This window comes from Puma concolor, chromosome C2, assembly GCF_028749965.1.
Source record: "Puma concolor isolate L17-30 chromosome C2, mPumCon1.1.hap2, whole genome shotgun sequence".
Taxonomy (NCBI): Eukaryota; Metazoa; Chordata; class Mammalia; order Carnivora; family Felidae; genus Puma; species Puma concolor.
Window position 1 is genome coordinate 86,674,229 of NC_141675.1, and position 13,859 is coordinate 86,688,087.

The 13,859-nt window shown below is 46.8% G+C and overlaps 1 long non-coding RNA gene across 1 annotated transcript; it reads right to left on the bottom strand.

The window, feature by feature from the left end:
• Positions 1-5,335: 5,335 nt before the first annotated feature.
• Positions 5,336-9,074, bottom strand: LOC147577389 (uncharacterized). The gene is made up of 4 exons (XR_015240223.1): positions 8,430-9,074; positions 7,617-7,662; positions 5,919-5,990; positions 5,336-5,615 (listed from the first exon to the last, which is right to left on the bottom strand). It is a non-coding gene; the product is annotated as an uncharacterized LOC147577389 (long non-coding RNA).
• Positions 9,075-13,859: the final 4,785 nt, after the last annotated feature.

Here is a 13,859-nt window from a genome sequence, read left to right on the forward strand (position 1 = left end):
CCTGTCCTCTGCCCACATGCCCCAGGCCATCCCAGTGTGACTCCTTGGGACCAAGGCTATTCCCAGACATGCTGGGCTTTCCCACACCTAAGGGACATAAGTCTTGCTTTTCCCTATGTCTGGTGTACCCCTCCCGAATGCAACTTGTCCAAATTCTACCTAAACATCACCTATTTAGTATTCCTACTGAAAGTGTTTAGCCTGGATCCAATCATGAGGAAATGATCAGACAAATTTAGATTTGGGGACATTTTACAAAACAACTAGTCTGGACTCATCAAACTGTCAATATCATGAAAGACCCTGTCCCCTCAGAAGAAAAGGCAGGGTCCTGTTCTAGATTAAGAGAAACTAAAGAGACATGATAACTAAATAGAAATCATTTTCCTCAGTTGGAATCTTAACTGAGAGAAAAAAAACAAACAAACCTAAAACTACAGAAGGACATAACTGGGACAACTGAAATAATCGGAGTCTGGATTAACAGGATCATACTATTATCATTGATGTTAAATTTTTTTTTTAAGTTTATTTATTTTGAAAGAGACAGTGTAAGCAGGGGAGGGGCAGAGAGAGAGGGAGATGGAGGATCCAAAATGGGCTCTGTGCTGACAGCAGAGGGCCTGACGTGGGACTTGAACTCACAAACCATGAGATCACGGCCTGAGTTGAAGTCAGCCGCTTAACCGACGGAGCCACCCAGGTGCCCCAGATGTTAAATTTCTTGAATGTGACAATAGTGCCATGATTATGTAGAAGAATTGCCTTATTTCCTTCTTCTTTTGTAAAAGATTCTGAAATATTTGGGAGTGGTCTGTGATGATGTCTGCAACATACTCTCCAATGACTCAGCAAAGTTATAAATGTAACTGCATGTGTACATAGGGAGGGCAAATGTGACCAGCTGTTACCAGTTGTGACTCTAGATTATAGCCGTATGGGTGTTCATTATAACTCTTCATCTTTTCTGTAATTTTAAACTTTTTCAAGATAAAAATTTGGAGGAAAAATCTCCTGCCTTTGAATCTGCGATCCAAGGCGGTCACCTCCTTTAGGAAGCCTGCTTCTCGGCCCTGATCTTTAGGAACAGCTCTCTCTACCATGGTCCCAGAGCCCAGGGTTTTGCCTGTTATATCACGGAGCCCAAGCTGCCCTGGAATGGGTAAGCTGCAGTTGTGCCTGCGTCCTTCTTGGGCTGTGAGCACCTGGAGGGCAGGGGCTGGAGGGGCCTCAGGGGATGGAGAGGGTGAAAAGCAAGGCTTGCCACGTCCCAGCTTGTCCTGCGAGCACCCCCCTAAGTAATGGCCCTTCCTGCTCCTTTGGGGTCCTGCCCTCCCAGACAGAGACCAATTCCAGAGTAGAGGGATCTATTTCAATGTTGTATCAGGGTCCAATTAGGGAAGAGACCACTCTGAGTGGGTGTATTAGGGTTAGGGTTCTCCTGAGGAACAGAAGGAACAGGATGTATATGAAGGGAGGGGTGGGAAGAGCAAGGGTGGGGGGTGGGGAGAGAGAGAAGGGGAGAGAAAGAGAGAGAGAGATTTTAAGGAGTTGGCTCACATGTTTATAGAGGCTTGGCAAGTTCAAAATCAGCAGCATAGGCTCTTCCCAGGGAAGAGCTGCAGAGAAGGGTCCAAAGGTGGTCTACGGGCAGAATTCTCTCTCCTGAGGGGGTCAGTCTTTTTCTAGTAAGGCCTTCAATTAGTTGGACGAGTCCCATCCGCATTATGAAGGGTAGTGTGCTTTACTCAAAGTCCACTGATTTAAATAGTAATTTCATCCAAATCACCTTCACAAAAACATTCAGAATAATGTTTGACCAAATACGTGGGCACTATGGCCTAGCCAGGTTGACATATAAAATTAAACATCAACACCCATTCCTTGTCAACTTGGCACCGGTATACATCTGCTTAAACCATACTTAATCTCCAAATAAAGACAATAATAAGGTCATAATTCTGCCTAACATGATATGACCATCCTGTTTACAACTGAAAATGCATGAACTTTTTCCCTGGAAGAGGATGCAAAGTCCTTGGGTGATATTTACTCTTCTCCTTGATACCCCATAACTTAAATACTATGATGTAAAGTTAACAATACCGGGGTGGCTGGGTGGCTTCAGTTGGTTAAGCGACCAACTCTTGATTCTGACTCAGGTTATGATCTCACGGTTTTGTGGGTTCGAGCCCTGCCTTGGGCTCTGCACGCTGAGCCGTGTGCAAAACCTGCCTGGGAATTCTCTGTCTCCCTTTCCCTCTGCCCCTCCCCTGCTCCCGCTCTCTTTGTCTCTCTGAAAATAAATAAAAATACAACTTAAAAAAAATAATACTATGTGTGATATATACGATATAAAGTCAAAACGTCTTACGTTACTTAAGGGAGTAATAGAGGAAAGAAAACAAAAATATGAAACACACACACATAACAAAATAAGGAAGAAATACTCATGACAATCACAGTCCTTGTTTTCTGAAACTGGTCACACAGTTGTAGCTGGTATTTGTAATTACCTTTTCCCACTGCCCAGTCCATATTCCCTTTGTCCTTGGCTGGTTGTCCTTCTTTACCCGGTAGGGTGCCCCAAACCTTCATTCATGAAGGATCAAGGTCATTAGCAGTCCTGCCTGAATTTGATTGTTGTAATTTTCCACTGACTTTAATCACAGGGTATGGTAGTACTAAGAAACACCCTTAAGGGATCTCCTATATTGCAGACATACTCTTCCTTACCCCCATTGTGATGTTCAAGGGGTATGTTTTAGCCCCATCTTCTTGTAGCTAACCTGCCCAAAGCTACTTGGCCATCTTGAAATCTTTCTCAAGTCCTGATTTGGGGTCATGCTCAGGACACTCTCCACATCTTTCTTTCTGTTCAAGCCAGTTCCTGTGTTCATTTACGTCCACATATACCTGGCAGCGAGAGCTCAAGATGGAGGCAGTTGGAGTTGCCCTTTCGCATTATTTTTTTTCTCATGTGTCCCTAAGCAATGGCATTTACTCCTGATCCTCTGCTTGTCGGAGGGCCAAACTCGCAGACATTTTAAGCCTAAAACAAACATTTACAAAGCTGAACTTTGCCTATTTAATGACAAACACACAAACATCCAGAACTCTAAATACTGTATTTTGTTATTAGCTGGCTTTATCATACGGGTGTGAGAATTTCCCTTCCCAGCTAAAGGCAGGCATTGAAATAATACACATACATTTTGGGAGACGTTTCCAGGGGTGTGTATTATACCCTATTAACTGAGCATTAAGAGGATTCCAGGTGTATCTGCCTTGTAACTTACCTGGAGAGTACCCTGCGTGTGGACAGTGCTGAGGGGGCATTGTTACCCCACCACCGGCTAAGGTGAGTGAACACTGAATGTGAGAACTATCTAGGGGGGGTAAAAACTTCAGGTCTTGGGAAGAGACTGGTTGAGGGGAGCGAGTTGCAGAGGAGCTGATACGCCTTGGGAAAGAGGTGCTGGCAACCCAAAACAGAGAGGCAGCAACTTGGCAATTTGATTTTCCTTTTGAAATAGTAGGCTCTGTCTTTGGTAGCAAGAGGCAGAAAATATATATATAAAAAAATACACATTCATTGGAAAAAAGTTGAAAAGATATCAATAAAAAGGAGCATATGGTTTTGTATCCTGATTTTTAAGAGTTTACTGTAACAAATATTCTTTAAAAAAAATAGAATTTGAAGGTCAGAAAATCAGATTTAAGGGTTTAGAATCTTGTCCCATACTCTTGTATTTCAAAGTTCATATAGTCAATTAGAACCTATAATTACTTTTCAGGGGCACCTGGGTGACTCAGTTGGTTAAGTGTCTGACTTCGGCTCAGGTCATGATCTCACAGTTGGTGAGTTCGAGCCCTGCATTGGGCTTTGTGCTGACAGCTCAGAACCTGGAGCCTGCTTCAGATTCTGTGTCTCCCTCTCTCTCTCTGCCCCTCCCTGCTCACACTCTGTCTCTCTCTCAAAAATAATAAATAAACATTAAAATTTTTTTTAAAAAAAAGAACCTATAATTACTTTTCCTAGTTGAGGGCATCAGATCTTGGCATCTGTATTGTATTTGTTGACAGAAATTTCCATGTAAACCAAGCCCGATGAGGGTCTTGATCCCACAAACTGTGAAATTATGACCTAAGTGGAAATCAAGAGTTGGACACTTAACCGACTGAACCACCAGGGCACCCCTCATCCTTTTTTTCCTTTTTTCTCTTTCTTTCTTTCTTCTTTCTTTTATGAAGCAAGAATATTAGAACAATTGGTGGTATGCTTAAAGAAAGTCTTTGGAACAGGGCAGACTTGTGTGGGACCTGACTCTGCCTCTTGCTAGTTGTGCTGCTGGGACCAATTATTTGACCTCTCTAGGCCTCAACTCCCTTAGACGAGAAATGGGGATAATCTTAGGTCACTTTTAAGATTGTTGCAGAGATTAAGTGAAATAACAAAGCACTTGACATAGTATCTGGTACATAGTGATTAGCTGCTAAATTGTGTTGCTGAAGGCAGGGACCCAGCATTGGTTATCGTTGCATTCCCAGAACAAAGCACAATGCCTGAGATATAAGGGCTAGATGTAAACTGAAAGAAGGAAGGAAGGAGTTTTATAGCGTGAGGTGAATGGGCAGAGGTGGGGACACTGTTTTTTATCTTCTCATACTTTCCCTCTTTTAAGATCCCAATTACCTGAAAGAAACTTTGCTTAAATTTCCAAACTACTGGAGAACCTGGCTGGATCAGTTGGCACAGCATGTGACTCTTGATCTCAGGGTCCTGAGTTCAGGCCCCATGTTGCGTGTGGAGCCTACATTAAAAACAACAACAACAGGGCGCCTGGGTGGCTCAGTTAAGCAACTGACTTCGGCTCAGGTCATGATCTCACGGTTCGTGGGTTCGAGCCCCACATCGGGCTCTGCGCTGACAGCTCAGAGCCTGGAGCCTGCTTCCGATTCTGTGTCTCCCTCTCTTTCTGCCCCTCCCCCACTTGTGCTCTGTCTCTCTCTCTCAAAAATAAAATGAAAAAATTTTTAAAAAAATTTAAAAACAACAACAGGGGCGCCTGGGTGGCGCAGTCGGTTAAGCGCCCGACTTCAGCCAGGTCACGATCTCGCGGTCCGTGAGTTCGAGCCCCGCGTCGGGCTCTGGGCTGATGGCTCAGAGCCTGGAGCCTCTTTCCAATTCTGTGTCTCCCTCTCTCTCTGCCCCTCCCCCGTTCATGCTCTGTCTCTCTCTGTCCCAAAAATAAATAAACGTTGAAAAAAAAAAATTAAAAAAAAAAAAAATTTAAAAACAACAACAACAACCAAACTACTCCCCACACCAAACTGTGTTTAAAAAACCAAAGATTTAATTAAATACATAGGAGTCAAGAGACAGAAAGAAGGTGCGGGTATGGGTGCCTGATACCACCCTTCTTTTTCCAGAAAGGTCCAAGCTCTTGTTTTACTTGCTCATTCACGGCAGGGAAAAAGGCTGGACCTCCAGTTCTCATTCATGGGCAGAAATCAGTATTATAGTCACGTCAGGATCAAGGGCTCTTTGCAGCCCATTAGATTCTGAGCACCACAGCTTTTAGAATAATCCATTGGGCTTTTTCTTGGTTTCACTATCAATTATAGAAAAAAAGCTGCTTGATACTTTTAAAATTCTGAATTAAGGGCATATCTAGCACCACCACCGCCCAGCCCCCCCCCCCCTTCTGCCAATATTTTTTTTTTTATTTAAGAAAATTCAATTGTATAAAAACAAATAGAAGACCTTCAGGGTTTGGAATAGTAAACGATGTTATTCTTCTCTCTTCCCCAGCGGAATTCAGCATAGAGGGCTGCACATGTGGGCTTCTGGAGGAGTTCAAGGTGGCTGGCCAAGGGCAGGATTAAACCTGCACCATTTGGCATTTAACACTTACCACTGAGGGCAGAGAAGACCAAGAGCATTCAGAGATGGGACGGGGCCAGATCTATAAAGGGAGGGCTCGGGTCTAGGAAAATGAGGGAATGATTAGCATGATTCAGGAAGGGTGTGAACCAGGAGACAATTAGGAACTGATATGGACAGGAGCAAACACTGTGGCTTTCTGGGCAGTGGGATCTCTTAGGGGACTTCGTTCCAACCTGAGAGTCTTTCAGGATGCTCTTCTACAAAGCCCACCCTGAAGCCCTACCAGTACTCCCACTATACTTCTATGTCCCTCTTTTAGAAGATCTCCAGGACTTCCAATGATTCATTTAGCTTAGGTACATGTCTCATTTCCCTCCTTGAAGGCAGAGACGAAGGGCTGTTTCCCTCCCAAGGCTAGCTTCGCAATTTGCAACAGCACCGTTGGTGTTGAAATGAGATGATATGTACTAGGTGCCAAACACCCTGGCCTGAGACCTTGTATCTGGGTAGAGGAACTGGTTTTACAAGGGAGTAAGGGGAAGAGGAGGGCAGAAAAGAGACAGAATCTCAGCACACGCTGTGTGGATAGTGAACTGGGTCTCACATGGTCTCTGCCTCCATGTTCAACTGAGAGTTTCAACAGTTTCAAAGTCCACAGCAAGGACCTTGGAAACAGGGGAAAGGTTTAAGTGGTCTGAGAATGGCTTTGTCAGACTCTCACTTAGCCTCAGCCCTTCAACTGGCCCTACGTCTTAGGAATCCCTGATACTTCCTGCCTGTCTCTGAGAGCTTACTAGTGATGCCTTAGAGGACAGGACAACTGGGAAATAAAAGGAGCAAAAGCTCAGGCCGAACAAATTGATTCCTTGTTAGCAGACTTGGGAAAGGTCTGTTGAGAAAGGCCATGAAAGGTGGGCAGAGATGCCTCTTTTGGGTTCATGATTGGCTTAGTCTGGGTTCTCCTGCAAAACAGACTCTGAGCAAGAATTTTGGTACAGGTAGCTTATTTTGGGAACAAATCCCAAGGAACAGGAATGGAGGACTGGAAAATCAGGCAATCAAGAAAGAACAGAGAAAAGCAATCCAAGAGTGCAGTACTGAACTGCAAGTTGGGCACCACCATGGGCCACCAGGGCCCTATCATTTTAGGAGTTACCAAGAATGCACCTCAGAACTGCCCACCCGGAGGATGGAAGAGTGGAGTATTTCTCTACCAGCTCATTTCTGCCTCAAAGGTTGTCCCATGAGGTGTTAGTTCTTTTGCACTTGCAGGTATACGCATATGTCAGAGTGGGCAGTGGTTTCTGCAGGGGTCCCTAGCTGCTGTGACAGAGATCTGAGGCAGGAAAACACCAGGTGCAGCTGTTTGCCATAGCAAAGCTGGATTAAAAAGACAGCCTGGGAAGATGTGAGGTCAGCCACAGGTGCAGTCCGATATAACTTCTGGCCAAATATCCTTTCCCTGTTTTCCATAAATAGAACTACATTTCCATTTAATTCTGAGTCCAAAATCAGGGCCCAGGTGGAAATATTAATTCATCCTTTAAGTTAACTGCTTATCTAGCAAGGCATAACTCCCAAAGTGTAACCAGTGGCCCAATATAACGATTTATGTTTTGGCTGTGGCAAGATGTACAGACTGACTATTCTGAAACACAATACTGAAGAAAGTATGCTTGCTTGAGTTTGTCCGAAAATTGGGTGTAGAGAATCAAGTGCGTCCTACCTTTGTGATCCAAAGGTAGGATCTTCAAAATTCTGTGTGTCAGGAGCTGGGGATAAAGAGGGAAGAAACAGCAACTCTCAAGAAGCTCATGGAACTGAGCTGACAAGTTTTTGTTTTTTGTTTTTTTAAGCCCCACCGGGCCAGTACTTCCCCCAGTTTTCATCTGCCTCATCCATTTCCATCCGTGCTTCTCTGTAATTTGACCTAAACATAGTTCTGCCACGGATTTGTCCTGATCGCTTCCTTCTCTCCTCAGCCGGTTTTTCATCCTGGAAACTTGGCGAGGGCATCCTGATCTGTGGCCAATTGGCCCCTGATGTTCGATTGTTGAAACTCTGGGGGCTGTGCTATTCTTAAAGTACTTTTAAAGATCCGTAGGAGTAATTCTTTAAATGCATTTCATCCGATCAAAAGGCAAACTGAGAAATCATCCAACCAACCCGGATGAGTTCTAAAGACAGAAAACATACACAGAACCTGGAAAGAGCCTCATTCCTCACCAGATTTCCTCAGTTCCCAGTGCGGCACCTTCTCCTGTCAGCCCAAGCCCCGCCCCCCCAGCCCCCCAGCCCCCCAGCCCCCCAGCCGCTCCAGAAGGGGGCTGGCGGTGGAGATCAGCGCCCGGCAGAGGGTTCATCTCTGGCTGGGAGCTCGGTAGGGGGTACGCAACGCAGGAGGACGGCCAGGCGGGACAAGGGAAGACTAGGGAGGTTGAAGGAGGACGAAGGAGGACGAAGGAGGAAACGCAGGAGCACTCCCCGCCCCGGCTACGCCCGCCATCCGCCCCGCCCCGCGCAGCCCTAACGCGCGCACCCAGTGTCTAGGCTTGTCCGTATCCGGTAGCCCACGTAGGAAGCCGTGGTAGCAGGAGCAGGTAGAGGGGCTTCGAGAAGGAGACGGCGACAGCGCCCCCACTCGGCGGTTCAAGCCAGGAGCGCGGGTACCCGCGAAGCGCAGGTCTCTGGGGAACGCTCCAGCTTGGCCCTTCGCCGCCCGAGCCCCTCCGCCCATTTGGTTTCGGGTAAGAGGAGGGGTCCGCATTTCTGCAGCGCTGGCGGGATGCGCCTGCGCCCTTGCTCACTTTGGTTTGGCCTTGCGCGGCCCCTTAGCCGAGTCGCCAGGATGCGGGTGCGGAAGGCGCCACAGGTTCTTGTAGGTCTAGCCCTGAAGCTGCGGCCAGAGTCTAGGTGGGAGGGTGGACTTGCCCTGCCCAGACCCGTCTCAGTCCCAGCCGCCCTACCGGGCTTTCTGTCCGCGCTCTGGGAGCCTGCCTGGCATTTATTATTTGGAATAATGTGCTCAGTAGGAAGAGGCCCGGGTTGAACATGCCACCCCGAGGCTCCCAGGGGAAACCCTTGGCACTCATCCTTCCCCGCCGTTGAATTTTACAGAAGACCACCTTGGCTCCCAAAAGGGAAGGAAGCGGCCCAAGGTCATATCGTAGTCAAGGATGGTGGACAGTGGTTAGGCTGCCGGTCCTGCTGCCTTGAGCACGAGCTGAGACTGTGGTTGCTGGAGGACCTGACAGGCAGCAGGACTGGAGGAGGAGAAGGGAGCACGGTGGAGGCGCCATGGGGGGCAGTTTGGGGATGTTGAGGTGGTGGCGGGCCCCGGAGCACGCTGAGCCGTTGGCGTGGACCGCCGGGCTCTGTCTGGGCGGAGCCGTCTTAGCCAATGGGAGCGTGGCTCGAGCCGAGCCCCCGTGGCTGCAGCCTCCGGCCGGCGGGTGAGAAGTGTGGCGCTGCCATTGGCTGCGCTGACTCCGCGGTGTGTCGAGCGAGGGGAGGCTGCGCCTGCGCGTCTCAGGCGTCCCGCGCTCTGCTTAAGTGCTGGAGCGAGCGGGAGAAGGCGTGAGGCTGGCTGTTCGCCCTAGGCCATTTCGGGGAGGGTTCGGTGCTGCCCGCGTCGTTGAGCTCCGCGCGTTTTTTTCCAGCCAGTCGGCCAAAATTGGCTTAGAGTCAGCTGATGCGGAGTCATCGGCTCACCTTGCGAGGAGTTAGTTGCAGGGGCACGTATATAATTACGGAGGGCCGCCTGCAGGCCTCCTGCTGCCGGGATCCTTTACGATGCAGCATTTGTCCTATTTTCTCCCTGAGCGTTGGGAGCCTGGCCCTGCACGGGTTTATATACACCCCAGGCCGGCGAGGAAGCTGACCTTTGGAGTTTGTGCAACTCTCATACTCTCTCCATACACATTTGTATAGTGTCTGTTTCCTACCGGACACCAGCGTAGGTATTTTGGACGCAGAAGTGAATGATAGAACACGTGGATCCTATCTGAGGGGCGCTCACAGTCCAGGTGGGAATTAGTAGTTAGACAGGGGCTTGAATGCTTCAATACCTCTATTCCTACTCGTTTAGGTAAGTGCTATTCTAAGTGCTATTACAGAGGCACAGAAGGAAGCGACGAAATGCAAATGTAGGCGAGAGATTGATTTTTTAGTTAGGGCACCAGAAAGGCATCCTGGTGGAGTGTTATTTGAATCAGGACTTGGTCATATGAAGAAGGCACACGTGGTATAGGATAAGCAAGATGCAGAAATTGGAGAGTTCAGGGCTTGCCGAATGATGGTATCGCAAATGGTAATGAGTAGATGGAAAAGGATGACTAGAAACATGATTTGGAGCGGCCAGGTGAGGCCCAGTTTGTATACCCTGATTTGAAATGTCTTAAGCACTTATGAATAGAATGGCTCTTTAATCTGTCAGTTGTGGTAATATTATTTTTTTAATATCTGCACCAAAACCTTGGGAATATTTTTATTTTTCACTCTTGCACATCCTCCATTAAATTTGCCTGTTAAATCATATTGGGCTCTTCAAGACGTAGCCAGACTCTGACCACTTCTAATCACCTTCGTGGTTTCCCTTTTACGTATCTCCAGAGAATACCTTTCCACATTTCACTGGAGCTGTGCAGTGCACGACCTTTGTGGCTATAAATTGTGGCCCTTGATTACTGCCATAGCATCTACATGGTCTCCCTGCTTCTGCTTTGGTTCATCCTCAGTTTATTGTTAACCCAGTGAGACTTACTGTATTATTGTATTAAGTCTGATCATAGTATTCCTCTGCTGAAAACCCTTTTAAGTAATTTGCATATTATGTGCCTACTGTATACAGGGCACTGTTAGGTGTTAGAGATAGGACAGTGACGAAAGCAGACCAAAACTCCTGCCCTCAGAGTTTACATTCTAATGGGACTGAGAGCCAACAAGATAAATAAATGCAATGTGTATAACGTTCTAATGTGGTAAGCCAAGGAGGGGGAAAAAATAGAAGCAGGGAAAGGGATAGAAAATGTCAGGATGGGGTGGGATTGGTGGGGTGGCCAGGGAATGTTTTACTGAGCAAACATTTGAGTAAAAGACTGAAGTGAGAGAATGAGCTTGTGGACGGTGAGGGTGAAGAATGTTCTAGGTAGAGGGAAGAGGAAGGGCAGAGTTTCCAAAGCAGGAGCTTGCTTGTCATGTTCTAAGTATAGCCAGAAAGCCACTGTGACTAAGGGCAGTGAACGAGAGGGATGAGGCCAGAGAGGTCATGAGAACCCAGATCACGGACGGGTCGTGGGGGCAATTCGTAGTGATTTTGGCTTTTAGTCCGAGCAAGAGTTTGGTGCAGGAGTGACATGATCAAGTTTGTATTTCACAAGGTCATGTAGACCTGTGTTGAGCCGTGTCTGAAGAGGGGAAAGGGTGAAAGCAGGAAGCCTGGTTGGGAAGTGGTTGCAATAATCCAGGCAAAAAGTGATGAAGGCTTAGACAAAGATGTTATCCGAGGGTCCTAGATATATTGTGAAGGTGGAGTCAGGATGTGCTGACAGCTTTGCCGTGGAGTGTGCAAAAAAGAGAGGGATCAAGAATGAGGAAGATGTAGAGAGGCAGATATTCAATGCCATAGCACAAGCTCAGTTTTGGACAGGCTCAAGTATAAAATATACCTATTATAATTTATAATAATAAATTAAGTTCATAATATATAATATATACTAATATAAATTAAGTTCGAGTATAGTATATGCCTATTAAAATTTATAATAATAAATTAGATACATGTTAAACATTCCAGTGGGGATGTTGGTTGGGCAGGTAGATACATAAGTCTGGAGTTTGGAGGAGAAGGCTGGGTGGAGATAAACATTTAGGAGTTGATAGCATGTATATCTTATTTATTTATTTTAAATTAATTAAGTAAGAGAGAGAACGGGGGAGGGGCAGAGAGAGAGGGATAGAGAGAACCCCTAGCAGGTTCTGCGCTGACAGTGCAGAGCCCGATGTGGGGCTTGATCTCCCAAATCATGAGGTCATGACCTGAGCCGCAGTCTAGAGTTGGATGCTTAATCGACTGAGTCACCCAGGCACCCCTGTAAATCAAATTTAAAGCTATGAGAGCTCATCATGGTGGTGCAAAGAGCCCACAAATGGAGCCCTGAGCCTCCTGTCGTTTAGCGGTCTGACTTGAACTTGATAGGCAAGTCCTGTTCTCCTAGGGATGGAACACCTGCTTAATCTGGCATTTGTGATTATGGCAATTTTGATAGCCCTGGTAACACTTTCTCTCAGGGCAGGACAGATGAGAAGTAGAGAGGAGGACGCACGTGTTGCTGTTGTCACTGCAAGATCTACAGTGTGGCAGTCTCAGAATATGGGGCAGGCTTAAGAATTAGTTTAGCTTAAGAATTATTATGCTGAGGGGCGTCTGGGTGGTTCAGTTGGTTGGACGTCTGACTTTGGCTCAGGTCTTGATCTCATGGTCCATGGGTTCAAGCCCCGCATCAGGCTCTGTGCTGACAGGTCAGAACCTGGAGGCTGCATCAGATTCTGTGTCACCCCTGTCTCTTTGCCCCTTCCCGGCTCATGCTCCATCTTGCTCTGTCTCTCAAAAATAAATACATGTTAAAAAATTTTTTTTAAAGAATTAGTAATAATGCTGTGCAGAAAGAACCTGCTTTCAGTGTATTTTAGCTAGTATTGTTTCGGGTCCAAGGAACAGAGACTATAACCATACTTAAATAACATGGAGAATAAGCATGTTGTGTGCCTTACAGAGCTGGAGGACTGGAGGGCAAATGAGTCTCAGAAATAGGCCTGTCCTGAGGCGGTTCTGTTGTTGTGTTTCTCTTTTTTCTCCACGTCCATTTCTCCTCCTTCCTGCATGTGTGCCTGCCTCTTCTCTCTGCAGACTGGCTTTCTCCCTGTCCCTCTCTGGCTTCAGGCCCCGTGTAGCTTGGCTGTCCCCCTCCCCACTGCTGCATCTAGCTCACTTGTCCCTGCCCCACAGAGGCTGATTTGCATTCTTTCCCAGTGCCCGGGGACAGAAGGATGGGTTTTCTCCCGGACCCAGTCCTCTGCGGCCAGAGGTGAGGTCTCACTGTTGGGCTGCAACTGCAGAGGCCAAATCCTGTGTGGGTCTGAGAGGGCAGGGATCAGGTGAGCAGGACAGATACCCCAAAAGATGACGACTTCAGAGAGTGGTGGTGCTTTATTATCAGAGGAGAGTTGGCATCATCTCAGTTTAATCAGGTGCCTGGAATGTCTCTCAGACTAACTAAAGTGCCTGTGTTAGGTTTGCCTTCGCCGTACTGGGCTATGAAGTTAAGTCCTTGGCTTGTACCGAAGGGCTCTGTCACACATAGCCATATGAGTCACCCCTGCATTTATGATAAAATGGTGAGACCATCGTCTACTATATCATTTAATGTTCCATATAATGCTTTTAGACTTTGGTTCCAGAATAGTCCTATCTCTAAGGAATAACAGGCATCTTTTTCAAATTAGGGCTTTAAACCTTGTCAGGTTTCCCGGTTGTATGGCCTTAAGGAAGTCCCTGTTAACTATGTAGTTAGCATGTGTAGCTGAGCTGGGCTGGAACTTTTAGGCAAGGCCATATATACTAAGTAATCAGAAGGGAAATAGCCAAAGGATAATATGTCTCTATCTGCATAGGGATTTCAAACTCCAATGCCCATGGAGTCCAGGAAGTTAACAAAGGTGATTGTAGGTAGGCTTAAGATAGACAGTAAGTGTAAACTTTGTATTGAGTTCAAGCATAACTTAGCGGCCTAGTTGCATTGCCCTAGTTGCATTGCTTTTTAAAACACAAGGCTGGCCAAACAAAACAGCCAGGTAGGACACATTGGAGGCAACCTGCCAATTGTCAGAACTGGAATCTCACACAGAAGCTCACTGGTCTTAAAGCTGCTCAGTGTGGGGTCCCCTCCTAGGAAGATTCCTGCCTAAACCC